The 14,064-nt window shown below is 44.6% G+C and overlaps 1 protein-coding gene across 2 annotated transcripts in view; it reads right to left on the reverse strand.

Moving 5' to 3' along the window:
* The window catches only part of IQGAP2 (IQ motif containing GTPase activating protein 2), a 161,288-nt gene that overhangs the window by 140,955 nt on the left and 6,269 nt on the right, over nt 1-14,064 (reverse strand). Inside the window, exon 1 of one of the 2 annotated variants that reach the window (XM_048503985.1) lies at nt 13,376-14,051. The exons of the other annotated variant lie outside the window; for it this stretch is intronic. The gene's annotated coding sequence lies outside the window, so the exon portion shown is untranslated. Of the gene's footprint in view, nt 1-13,375; nt 14,052-14,064 lie in introns of those variants that run through there. 2 annotated transcript variants of the gene reach the window in all.

The following is a 14,064-nucleotide window of genomic DNA, read 5'->3' on the forward strand; positions in this document are numbered from 1 at the left end:
CTCAGTCCTGTTATACTACTCAGAAGGCAAAGGATGCCCGTTGACTTTTTATTCCTTTCCAGGCACTCCCCTCACTAGGCACACAAAAATAAATATATAGCAGAAGTCAACTTAAACAGTAACTCAGATTTATTTAATAGACAGAGGAGATGATAAAGACAGGAATATTAAGTTGGAGATAGATGGATGAGGCAAATAAAGCAGGATGTAAGAGGAATACACTCACACCACTAATTACACAAAAGCTTGACACGGAGGTTTAGAGTTCTTGTTTTCTTCAAGAAATTTAAGATTACTCCGTTATAGTTCAGCTTAGATGTTGGTTTCATAGATGTTACCCAGTTTGTACAGTTCCTTTATCTCACATGGTACTAGCTTATAGTTTCTACACACAAGGTCCTAATGTAGGCTAGGAACTTATCCACAGTACACTCTCAAAAATAAAACAAACTCTTCACCAAGGTAAACTTAAAGCAAATCCCTATACCCCAGACCCACTGGAACTCTTCTCTACCTATAAGATATTCCTATCCTGGTTTATATGATCTTCACTTGGCCCTCCTATAAACCTAACCCACCAGTATACTTGTTCAGTGTATAATTGCTTTCTCCCAGAACTCAGGCTGTGAACAATGTTGTGGCTGTGAACAATGCCCGGCTGTGAACACACTATAACAGAACTATCCCCTCAGAGATGTTTAGTTTTCACTCAGTTGAGGCAATCAGCAGAATGATTCAGACCAAAAGTCTCTCAGATTGTACTCACAAAGGAGATAACGTCCTTCCTCCTCTGCATCACACTGTTACTTGCCCAATCAGAGTGCAGGAGCCATAGCCAATCAAGTGGTTCCACCGGTTTCTAGGCTTCCTGTGCCACAGTTTTTTCTTAGAACTGCAGTTTAGTATTATACTCTTCCTAACAGTCCATCACAGCCATGCCTACTTGGACTGATTCACAAGCACATCTCACAACATGAAAACACTGTCTTAAGGCAGAAGCACCAGAATCGCAGCAAATTACTTATCACATATGAATCTAAGTACAATTTACTGTTGTCAGTTCTCTTCTGGTTCACAAATGTACCAGTTCACTAGAAGGTCACAAAAAACAGCAGTAGCATCAAGGCATGTTTGACTCCTCCTAATGCAGCTTTTGACTTGAGGTTGTAGGAAAATAAGTGGAGTATGACTTTAAATTGTGGGGGGATTGATATATATCAGGGAAGTAGAACTTCTTGTGAAGGACTGTGATTATGTAAACATCAACACAATGAGAGCCAATCACATTTTAGACTATAGCCAGAATGGGTGCAGATTTTTTTGGACCTTGGGCACAGGATATCTCTGTGGACCTCAATCACAGCTCCTCCTCTTCTGCAATTGAGGCTATAATATACTAGTGTGCTTTTTTTTAGTTCCAAAGACACTTTTTTTAGCCCCAAAGACAAATTTAAAATGAGCTCCTTGCAGACATTATAGGAGCCTCTGGCAATACCTTCCGTCTTGGAGGGACAAAACAGACTATGCAATACTTTTGCACATGCTAGCTAGCAGAAGGCACTGGATTGTCTTCATGTCTCTAACCAACAGGTGCTGACAGTACTAATCCCTGATACCAGAGCTGGACAACTGGACCTGGAGTCAAAGATGGTTGTTTTAGGGTACTATCTTTCAGTTTCCAACTTAGAGGCAAGAGGGCGCTTGGATGCCAAACAGCTCTAGACATGGGACTTGCCTCAGTTTTTTCTTAGCATGAAAGAGAAGAAAACTCTCAATTGCCTTCTAGAATTAGAAACAAATTACTGGGTCCTTAAAGTGAAGGGAAGTTGCAGCTTGGAAAGCAGAAAGATAAGGGAAAAAGCTTAAATATAGGATTTCTAAAGCATAATTATCTATCAACCTGAAAAGTATCACAACAGTCCTCCACTCTCAACATCAACCAAAGAGCAGTTGCTTAGAACAGTCTATGGCAGGGGTCTGCAACCTGTGGCTCTCCAGGTGTTTGTGGACTACAATTCCCATCAGGGGCTGATGGGAATTGTAGTCCATGAACATCTGGAGAGCCACAGGTTGCAGACTCCTGGTCTATGGGGCTCAATATAAACGAGCCACAGTCACACCACCTATCCCTACTGAAAACAAGTAAAAAATATTCAGAAACCATATTCTGCACAAACATAAATATTCTGTAGCACAGGGATTCTAGAAGGAAGGAGAAGATAAAATATGTAACATATGTGTCGTCCTAACCGTCACATGCTGCATACTTCAGCATGTTTTTAGCATATGTTGATAAAGGGCAAAAAAAGAGGAAGTGAACACAGCATATATTTTTAAACTAAATTGAAACCTGCTGGAAATTATTTTTTTAAAACTAAACTGAAATATTAGCACTTCCTGTTTTAATCAAAGTTCATAACATTTCAAAAGTTCCCTGCATATAAAAGAAGCTAATAGAAAACAGAAGAAAACTGCTTATGAACAGACAAGCAATTGTGGGGACTTTAAGTGATTTTCCTCCAGCAGAGTTCACACAACTTTACACAGTAATTCTGAGTTAACTGTTACTCATTAACTATGAATAAAAGGAGCTAGTGAAGATAAACATGATGGCCTGGCTGCCAAAATTACACCCACCAATACATATGCCTTACTGGGAATTATTTGCAGAAGCCACAGTAATCGTAAGCACCAAGTGTACACCTTAAAAGTACACAGCATACACTTAGATGTAACTTCTTAACCAGCAAATGCATTAGAAATTCTACAAAATTAGTCTCATTAGCTACTATGAGAATCATATATTACTAAGCATTTCATACACACTGAAAGGCAAAGATACTTTTCACTTTATTATTTAGGAGAAGGAACAATCCGTTTTTCACCTTGTCAAAACAGCTGACAAAAGTCATGGGAAAACTACTGAACTGTGAACACCTCGATATCACAAATTGGAGAGTGTAATCAACAGGACTTGATAGCGCTTCACTTTGGATAGACCATGCTTAACACTATGGAAAATGGAAGGAGCACTTTATAGAAGAAGAGTCTGGATCTACATCCTGCATTTCTCTCCTGTAAGGGGGCTCAAAGCAGCTTCCCTCCCTTTCCCCACAACAAACGTCTTGTGAGGTAGGTGTGGCTAAGAAAGTTCTGAAAGAGCTGTGACTAGCCCAAAGACACTCAGCAAGGCTTGATGTGGAGGAACGGGAAAACAAACCTAGTTCACCAGATAAGAGTCCACCACTCATGTGGAGGAGTAGGGAATCAAACCAGGTTCTTCACCACTAACTATAAGTGGCAAGGCTCTTCCCCCTGAGTTCCTAGAGCCCCTGAATTATATAAATACTCCTTTAGTGTTTTGATGGTAGCATCTTAAAGACTAACAAAACTTATTTGAGCATAAACTTTCCTGAGACACAAAAACTTATGGTGGAATAAATTTTGTTGGTTTTTAAAGCGACACTGGACTTCTGTTTAATTCTGCTACAGCAGACTTAGCAGGCTACCCTTCTGGAATCCCATAAGTGTTATGGGACTTTCATGAAGCCAAGAACTTGAATCCAGCTGTTTATATAAAGTCAAGCATCAGTGCTTAAACTGAAAAGTGATCACAGCTTATACAACCATATTGCTTCAAAACTGCAGTAACAATCCAATTATTATTATTATTATTATTATTATTATTTATTATTTATTTAATTTGTATACCGCCCGATCCCCGAAGGGCTCCGGGCGGTGAACAACATTCACTACAACATCAAGAGGAGCGGTCGTACAAATATAAACACATAGGCTCCATCCCATAAAATAGCTTAAAACTCATAAAACAGCAAAAAACCATAATACATAATAAAAAATGCTTAACCGGCACTCTCAACTTAAAACCTACCCCATGCATGGATGGCCAGAGACCCCTCAATATGAGAGGGGGATTCCTGATGATGTAACTGCCCTAGGGGGGCAGGGCAGTAGGCAGGTGCACCATGTCAGCAGCTGGACACTCCAAGGCGTCCGTGGGAACAACACAGTCTTACAGGTCTCATGGCGAACTTCACCCAGGAGTCCCCAGAGGAACCCCGACAACTGGAGGAAGGGTGTTCCACTCAGGCCGGGGCCGCGCCGCAGCTGTCCGAAGGTCCTGGCCAGCGTGGAGGCCAGCCAGTGACATCAGAGGGCAGCCGGGGCCACCAGTAGGATTGGCCTCTGCAGAGCACTTAGAGGCCGAAGTTGGGACATATGGGGTGATCTTGCGTCCCCGAAGCGGTACGAGGGGAGTCCCAGGTCACAAGAAAGCCTTAAATAATAAAACCCACACCTTGAACAATCCAATTATTATTATTATTATTATTATTATTATTTATTATTTATTTATTTCTTGTATAATCACCGATCCCCGGCTATTCAAGGTGGAACAACATTCACTACAACATCAAGAGGAGCGGTCGCATAAATACATAAAACACATAGGCTCCATCCCATAAAAATAGCTGCTTAAACCCATAAAACAGCAAAAAACCATAATACATACTAAAAGTGCTACACCGGGACTCACTTAAAACCTACCCCTGCATGGATGGCGGGAACTCCCCAACATGAGAGGGGGATTCCTGGATGTAACTGCCCTAGGGCAGTGCAGGTGCACCATGTCAGTAGCTGGACACTCCAAAGCGTCCGTGGAACAACAACACAGTCTTACAGGTCTCATGAACTTCACCCAGGTCCTCAGAGGTCTGACAGCTGGAGGAAGGGTGTTCCACTCAGGTCGCCGCGCCGCAGCTGTCAGAAGGTCCTGGCCCGGAGGCCAGCCAGTGACATAGAGGGGCCGGGGCCACCAGGTTGGCCTCTGCAGAGCCGCAGAGGTCGAAGTTGGGACATATGGGGTGATGCGTCCCCGGCTAAACGAGGGTCCCAGGTCACAAGAAAGCCTAAAGGTCAAAACCCACACCTTGAAGAATCCAAGGTAATAAATCTTAAATTTTGAACAAAGATAATTTTATCTTGTTATGTGTATATGTTCAGTGCCAAGTCACTTCCGACAGCACATCAAATAGATATAGTAAAGGCACCCATGTAGAGAGACAGAATTATTTCATTCACATTGACATTTCTGTAAGAACATGCATCAGACATCTGATGCGTCACACAAACTCATTCTGAGATTGTGTTAGTAAAATAATGATCATTTACGATATTCCTACATAGGCAGACATGACTCATTTTCATCTATTAACTGCAAGCTAACGCTGTAGATATAAATATATATAGCTGAAGATTAGGCATCATGGTAGAGTTTGCCAGAAAGATTTGGGACTGGAGAATGTGTGAATGTTCCCAGAAACACCTTTTCCAGCTTGTATACTGGCATGTCAACCACAATTTCAAAAGATTCCAGATAAACACTAATACCTTAAAAAGCAATAAAAATTACCGCACATTTGAAGAATATCAACAACCTGTTGTTATCTGTAATTTACTGTTGAAAGGATAGTAAGCTGATCTACTGGAATGTGGGAACATGTGAAATCAGGAGAACAGTGTACTAAACGTTGTCTTGTTGAAGGTGGTACCACTTCTTCTCTTTGCCAAACTAAACATACCCAGCTCCCTAAGTCTCTCCTCATAGGGCATGGATTCCAGACCTTTTACCATTTTGGTCATCCTCCTCTGGACCCATTCCAACTTATCAATATCCTTCTTGAATCGCGGTGCCCAGAACTGAACACAGTATTCCAGGTGAGGTCTGACCAATGCAGAATAGAGAGGTACCATTACACCCCTTCATCTAGACCAGGGGTCGGGAACCTTTTAGACTCAAAGAGCCATTTGGGCCCATTTTCCCCGGAAAAGAAAATTCATGGAGCCGCAGGGGATTCTCTCCTGCCTGGGCGGACGGAGGCGCTGAGGTCAGCTTTCTTCTGGGGGGGGGCGGTAGAGGCCACCTTCGGCAGGTTTCACTTTCTACCGGCCGGACATTGCTGCGGTTGCCAGTTTCTTGCCCCCCCTCCTTTGCTCCTGTTCCTTCCTTCTTCGCCGATCTTTGGCTGTGTTCGACTCTCGATAAGTTTAAAACTCCATCAAAAAAATCCCTCATGCTGCTCAACTCCTGGCCGAGCTGGGGATTTTCCTGGACCGTTTCGGGATTTTGGGCTTAACGGGTTGGTGCTTGGCTTTTCTTTCCATCGCCCCCCTTTGAAGAGAAAGCTGTGCCAGCACCCGTTGCCTCGCCCAAAAATCCCCGAACAGTCCAGAATCCTTCCAGCTCAGCCTTCTGAGTTGGCAACGAGGGATTTTTTAATAATTTCGCTTATCAGAAGTCAAAACTGGAGCTCGGAGGTGGAAGCGGGCGCTGGCGCTGAGGTCGCTTTTTTTCCTAAGGGCGGGCGGGCGGGCGCTGAGGCCGCTTCTCGCCAGTGGCAGCACGGAGGCCGCTTTTCTCTTGAAGCGGCGCGCCGAGCCGCTTTCCTCGGGTGGCGGCGGCGGCTACGCGCTGAGGTCGCCTGGGCGCGGCGGAGAGCCGCTTTTCTCTGGGGGGGGGCGGCGGTGGCAACGGATGCAAGCACGCTTCAGCGCGGCGGGCGGGGCGCCGTGGAGGTCGCTTCTCCGGTCGGCACGTGGCAACGGGCGGCAGTCTTCCGCGCTGGGGAAGCGTGGGCGGAATCATCATCGCTGCTCCAGGAGGAGGGGCGTGGAGCCGCACCACAGGCTCTAAAGAGCCGTTTGCGGCTCGCGAGCCGCAGGTTCCCGACCCCTGATCTAGACACTATACTCCTATTGATGCATCCCAGAATTGCATTGGCTTTCTTGGTCACTGTATCACACTGCTGATTCATATGCAGCTTGTGGTCTACTAAGACTCCCAGAAATCTTTCACATGCAGGGTTGTCAAGCCAGGGGTCACCCATCCTATATCTGTGCATTTCATGTTTTCTGCCCAAGTGGAGTATCTTACATTTATCTCTGTTGAAATTCGTTTTATTAGCTTTGGCCCATCTCTCTAACCTGTCCAGGTCATTTTGAATCCTGACTCTGTCCTCTGGGGTATTAGCTACTCCTCCTAATTTGGTGTCATCTGCAAATTTGATTAGCATGTGCTCTATTTCATCATCCAAGTCATTGATAAAAATGTTGAACAGCACAGGGCCCCGGGCAGAATTCTGTGGCACCCCACTAGTCACTTCTCTCCACGATGAAGATGAGTCATTGATGAGCACTCTCTGGGTTCGGTCAGTCAACCAGCTGCAAATCCATCTAACATGACAAGGACTAAACAGGATTTTCTGCCCACAAAGTCTATGCTCTGCCATCTGGTCAAAGTTCTTCCATATACACTACCTTGCATCTCTTGGCAGTCTTTACAAAGGACATCCAGGAGATCCACCTTAGCTACTATATTCCAACGTTAACACTGTCCAACCCTCACTAGGAGTGTTCTTTTTAAATAGCATTCTTTCACAACCAGCAATTGAGAAGCAGCAAAATGACTACATGTTAGTTCTCAATGAGACGGTAAACTTTTGTGTACCACTTCAGCAGTGAGCAACAGCACATATGAATGAATGCTCCTCCATATAAATTAAGGGCAAGGCTAAGGTACAGTCCTTCTCCTAGACATGCTAGTTCTATTTGAAATGATATAAAATAGTGAGTCATATAAACTTGATGTCATGAGTGCTACAGCCCATACACATGCTTATCACCTCAGTAAGAGCTAAGCCATAGTGACCAGGGATCTGCAACCTGCGGCTCTCCAGATGTTCATGGACTACAATTCCCATCAGCCCCTGCCAGCAGAACTGTGACCAGTCCAAGGTCACCAAACAGAAATGTAGGAGTGAGGAAGCAAATCTGGTTCACCAGGTAAGAGTCCACCACTCCTGTGGAGGAGAGAATCAAACCTAGTTCTCCAGATTAAAGTCCACTACACCACGCTGGCTCTCGCTTTCCATAGTAATGAGAAATTTCAGGTACATAATTGAGTGATATGGTTTGTACATGAGAACACATGTGATTTAGGATTTGAGATGCCTGTTCATTTACAGAACTCTTCTAACTGTAGCTTGAGTTGGTAGTTAGCCAAAATGGAAAATTGTCGGGGACCTGCTCTTAGCCCACAGCAGGGGAGAAGGGAGAGAAAGGTAGTTCTGGAGGTGGTCAGAGTACCTGAGAAGTACAAGTTCAGGTAAAGGTTAATCCCTTGCCCAACTTACAAGAACAAAAGAAAAGTTGATGCTTCTTTGTGTAATACTGTGTTTCAGCCGTATCCCTTCACTTTGTTTTGTAACTGTATTTTGGATTAAATGGTTTCTGCTGCCCATCAAAGAAAAATTCTGAGGTATCTCTGTTTCAGAAGCAACTGAAGTAAGAACCGCGGGGTAGAGTGTACATGCTTGACTGAACTACATACTTTTTAAGCACAGAGTACTTTTTAAGCACAGAACATTTCTACAATCTAACCCAAATTCATGAGAAGAACTGATTTTCATCAGAGACACAAGGGCAAGTGACTATGGATCCCTGATTGTTTATAAATAGGTTAAGCACGGAGAAGCCAACAGAATAAAGGTAATGCCAGTCTGAGGAGAAGCATCGGTTCCCTCCTCCAAAAGTTACTTCAGTCCCCATGCTGTTCTTTCCTGCCAGTTGAAAACCCAGGGTGTTCTCTTGCTAGCTGTACCACCTCACAAACTGTTTTCTCCTTGCTCGCAACCTTACCAACCTACCCATTCCCAAGTTTACAGCAGCCTTGATGGTCCACTGGTGAAACATTTTCCTGGCAACAGTCATTGCTCCATGATTCTGCAATCATATATATTTATGAAGTTCACTTGACAACTACAAAAGTTTTTCAAAAATGAAATATATCTGATATATGGGCTCCTATGGAAAAAAATCACACAATAAATCACTTAGGTGCTACAGAACTTGTTAAATCTTTGAAGTATCTTCATACTCACAAGCATTCAAGGAACCATACATTATATTGTACAATCCCACAAGGCAAATGATATTCCTTTAGACTGTAGTTACAGCAAAGCAATTTTTTATAAAATATAATTAATTTAAGCTAAATGTATAGCCATGGGAACAACAATCCAATGTACCTGTAACTTTTCTTCATTTCCTCCAGAGCACTACCAGTCTCTTAAAATACAGAACTATATTTTCTGACTCAAGTTCAACAGGCATCTAATGGCAACACCTGCTATTTAGCATATGCCAGGAGGCATTTGTCAGAAACAGCACTGGATAGAGATAGTTTAATTGGTGCTGCCTGTAGAAGAAGAAGAGTTTGGATTTATATCCCCCCTTTCTCTCCTGCAGGAGACTCAAAGGGGCTGACAATCTCCTTGCCCTTCCCCCTCACAACAAACACCCTGTGAGGTAGGTGGGGCTGAGAGAGCTCCGAGAAGCTGTGACTAGCTCAAGGTCTCCCAGCTGGCGTGTGTGGGAGTGTACAGGCTAATCTGAATTCCCCAGATAAGCCTCCACAGCTCAGGAGGCAGAGTTGGGAATCAAACCCGGTTCCTCCAGATTAGATACACGAGCTCTTAACCTCCTACGCCACATGATCCAGTAACACAGTAAAGAATTTAAGAATCCTGACTTGACACACAGATACAAAAATCAAGGGGTGCTTTTGGGAAAGTCACTCTGAGGACTATTTTAAACATTATATCTGTATCATGTACAAATTAAAAACAAAACGAGTTCAATATAGAAACACTTGCTAAGAAGACAGGATTGGATATGGCTCTCTGCTGCTGTGTAACACCTTAGAGTGGATGTAATAACCATCCAGTCTAATATGAACCTACTTGACCATTAAAGTCATATTTAATAGCCACCTACTCTAATATGAACCTACCTGACCATTAAAGTCTGCTTTGGTGCATCTGCCATCTGAGTCTAGATGCATGGCAACTCAAAAATGTCATGACACCAAAATTATGCAATATCTTCATCAGAGAGATTAATCTGCCCCTCTCTATCATTGTCTTCCGCCAGCACGTGAAGACTTTTCTATTTCATTCTCCACTCCCTCACTGACCCTGCTTTCCAATTATGTGTCCTATCTAATGGTTTTACTTTAAAAGTTTTGTTTACTCACTATCTCGTGGACTCCACTTTGGCTAGGAAGACGGCATGATGGAATATTTGAAATAAATAACAAAATTTAAAAATGTGCAATTTGGGTCTTTGTACATTGCATTTACAGGAAGGGAGGGCAATGAATTTATATCCTGCTTTTCTCCCCAGTTGGAACTCTAAGGCCCCTTCCGCACACACAGAACAATGCATTTTCAAACCACTTTCACAACTGTTTGCAAGTGGATTTTGCTATTCCTCACAGCTTCAAAGAGCACTGAAAGAAGGGTGAAAGTGCATTATTCTGCATATGCGGAATGAGCCAAAGTGAGTGGGAACATTGTTCTTCACTCCTCCATTCTTATGTCTGTGAGATAAATCAGTCTGACATGGAATGGCTGGGCACAGGGTCACCCAGCTAGCTTCCATGGTAGAAATGCAGACCCAAGCCCAAATTGCCCAGGAACCTAGAGCCCCACTGTATCCACCCACAGGTGTCAAACTCGTGGCCCTCCAGATGTTATAGACTACAGTTCCCATCATCCCCTGCCAGCATCATGCTGGCAGGGGATGATGGGAACTGTAGTCCATAACTTCTGGAGGGCCGCGAGTTTGACACCTGTGCACTGCACAACAACAGCTCTCAGTGTGCTAACTCACCACCACATAAGTAATATTTTAGTGAGAACAAAGCTATTACTACAAAGCTACTTTGGATATTTTTGAAGTAATATTATTTGAATTCATATAATTATAACAGAAGAGCTGCAAATAAATTTACTAGTCTCAGCTGCAAATGCAAAATCCATCCTTTTGTTAGATCGAGATAATTCTGGTGCTCTGGCATGCTGGGTGGAGGGGCAGGCAGACGGCCATACAATGGAACAATTCAGTAGCATGAAGTAGGCAGCTTTTTTAAAAAAGAAAAAATTCTCATTACAGTAAACCGACTTGTCACATCGTCCGCGCCTATACGTGTGCTCGGTATCTGTGTCTGCACACACTTCCCACAATAATCAAAGGAAAAACAATAAATAATCATGAAAATGAGGTGCAGGGCCAGACGAATTGGCAAGACCCAGATAGTACTTTGAGCTCTGTTTCTTTCAGGATCACATGCAATACTAAACAGTGTCTCTTTTTTAAAGCAGCTTGCTGGTTACTCCGTGAATTGTTATTCTGTCCCTGTGTGCTACTTTGCTACCAATAGTAATACCACGTATAGTGTTCGATACTCCTGAAACTTAACTAGAATCTGCTCTTGAAACTGCTCACGGCTGCTTGCTTCTGCCAAAGGAGAACAACTGTTTCCTCTGTTTTCAGCTTTATATTACTATCATATCAAAAGGGACACCTCTTTTCAAGCCACTTCCTGGCTCACTCTGAAGGAGGACTCTGAACTCCTGCCATACAGCCACATGGTGTACTTTATAGTCAGTTATTGCCAGAGAAAACAGATAATGCTTAACCTAGGATATTAGGTTTCTTGAGGGCAACAGCAGGACAAGGTGGCATCAATTAGATACAGATGACCCAGACTGAGGAACAGGAACCCACTGCACTTTGGCCATACTTATCATGTGGTGCCACTCCACAAAGTCACAGGAACTTCATGAAACAAACCAGAATCCCCAGCAAGGGAGAGTGTGTTTGGCTCATTCCGCACATGCAGAATAATGCACTTTCAAACTGCTTTCAGTGCTCTTTGAAGCTGTGCGGAATAGCAAAATCCACTTGCAAACAGTTATGAAAGTGGTTCGAAAATGCATTATTTTGCGTGTGCGGAAGGGGCCTTTGTTAACTTGAAGTCACAGATAATGAGGCTGACCAGAAAAATGCAACTGAGTATCAAAATTGTTCATTATACCCTATGATGGAATGCAATCCTGAAAAGTCAGTCTCTTGTAAGCAAAACTATGAACATTTTACATGTTTAACGTGCACCTAGAACCCATGCAGAAACAAAATGCAGCATGCTCTGGATCATAAAAGGGTTTTTAAAAAACTTGTTCTGCCAGGATGGAAAGTATGGAGATGTAGAAAAGTTTATTTGCCCAACTGTCACAGTTATCACAAACTTAGCTGCACATGCAAGTATGGTGTGGTAAGCAATTCCAACAATGGGTTTGCCTATTTTACAAACTCAGGGCAGTTAACTGTCATGACTCCTCCCTGTCTTGAAAATTATAGCTGAGAGGCAATGTCAAGATACGGAGTTTCTAGCACACTCCCAATACTACAGACTACAGAAATTTCCTTAAAGAAAGAAAAAAGTGAGAGTTTGACTCTAGTTCCAGATTTTCAGCCCTCACAGATGGAACAGCAAAGACTTTTTGTGCAGCTCAAGTGAGAAAAGGTGAGGGAATTCCTTCTGGGCCAAATCTTCTAAAAGAGATGAGCAGTTTTAAGTACAGGAAGTAGAGAGCCATTTTATAAGCTAAGGCCACTTCCGTGCATTATGTTTGTTGCAAACACCTATACTATCCCCACTAAAAAACAACCCCTAAAACGTATATGTCCTATTTTCATGTTCCAAAACTCATTGCAAAATGGGTGTATGCAACAGAGATCATGTCACGTAACTTTATGTGGATAAAGCCATGATTTAACAGTCTAGACATTTTCAAATAAATCAATTGATACTCTGAGCAAAAAGTGCATGAGACTGAAGTGACGGAATAAGTTTTGTCGGCCAGAAACATCTGACCTTTAAAACATGGCATACACAAAAACTTCCTACAGAGCCAGCCATCTCTCGTGTTACACGTCAGCTTAGGATGGGTTTTCTCACGCTACTTACTTCTGTGTAGAAACTCTATCAACAGCGGAGCTTCTCAACAAGGAGTCAGACAGACTCTGTCGCTTGCTTTCTGCTTCCATGTTGAGAGGTCAAGGAAGGCAGAAGCCATGCAAACACCTGGGTAATACGCTTGAGAGTGACACCTTGACCTACGGAATCCTTCCTGCTGCAGCCATGGAGGCAGCAGGAGGGCCAAGCCGCTCAGGTGACAAGCTGCCTTCTCCAGCGGCAGGTGTCTCCCACGTCGCCACCCCCAACAACACCCCAAGGACCTCTGCCTCTCCCTACGGGGCCAGGACGCGCTGCCGAAACCAGTTCCTCTAACTCAGACAAATGGGACGGGGGGGAGAGAAAGTGGCGGGGGTGTGTGTGTGTGAAGAAAGGAGAACGGAAGACAGGAAACAAGCGCCAGGTGCCCCATTTTGGCGCAAAGCTCAACCCTCGAATGGGCGGCAAGCGAGCCAAGGTAACGCCACCAATTCTGGCAGCCAGGTGGGCTCTCGGTGGCTGGCGAAGTGAGGGCTCCTCGAAGGCATTCTCCTGGCGGAGCCTGGAGCCGCGGTCTTCACAAAATGTTCGACCAGTAATCCTGCGTCCCACTAACGCCGAGAGCTTTCCGCGTCCTGCCGTCGCAGCTGCTCCAAGAGCGCCGCCAGCCAGACACACAAGCGCGGCGAGGGGGAGTTGCCGATTCCTGCCGCGCTCTCGCCTCGCTTGCCTCTTCCGCAACACAAGCCCCCTGCCCGGGGCTCCCTCGGCGGTGGATGTTGACGCCAGCCGCGGCTGGAAGCTTCGGGCTGCTGGGCGATCGCTTGCAAACTGCTGCGGCAGCGGCGGACCCAACTTGGTAGCCAGGAGCGGAGAACTGCAGCGCGCGCGCCGCCCCCCTCTCTCCTCCTTGCTCTCGGAGTGCAAATGAAGTTGAGTGCAAGCACCGGAGGGCGGCTCTTGCCTTATCCTTTCCCCGCCGGTCTCTGATTTGTTCCCGAGCCTCGTCCTTTTTACCTGGATGTGTTGCACGCAGCGCCCTCCCAGGCCAGGCGGCAGCCTGTTGCTGCGCGCGCTGCCTTAGCTCTATCCTGAGAGAAGCCGCCAAACACAACTCCTTTCTCCACCCTCGGCGCGGTTTCCTCTTTCTCTTCAGCCCCGTTATTCACCAAGGGGGAGGAGGAGAG

Source organism: Sphaerodactylus townsendi, linkage group LG07 (assembly GCF_021028975.2).
Source record: "Sphaerodactylus townsendi isolate TG3544 linkage group LG07, MPM_Stown_v2.3, whole genome shotgun sequence".
Taxonomy (NCBI): Eukaryota; Metazoa; Chordata; class Lepidosauria; order Squamata; family Sphaerodactylidae; genus Sphaerodactylus; species Sphaerodactylus townsendi.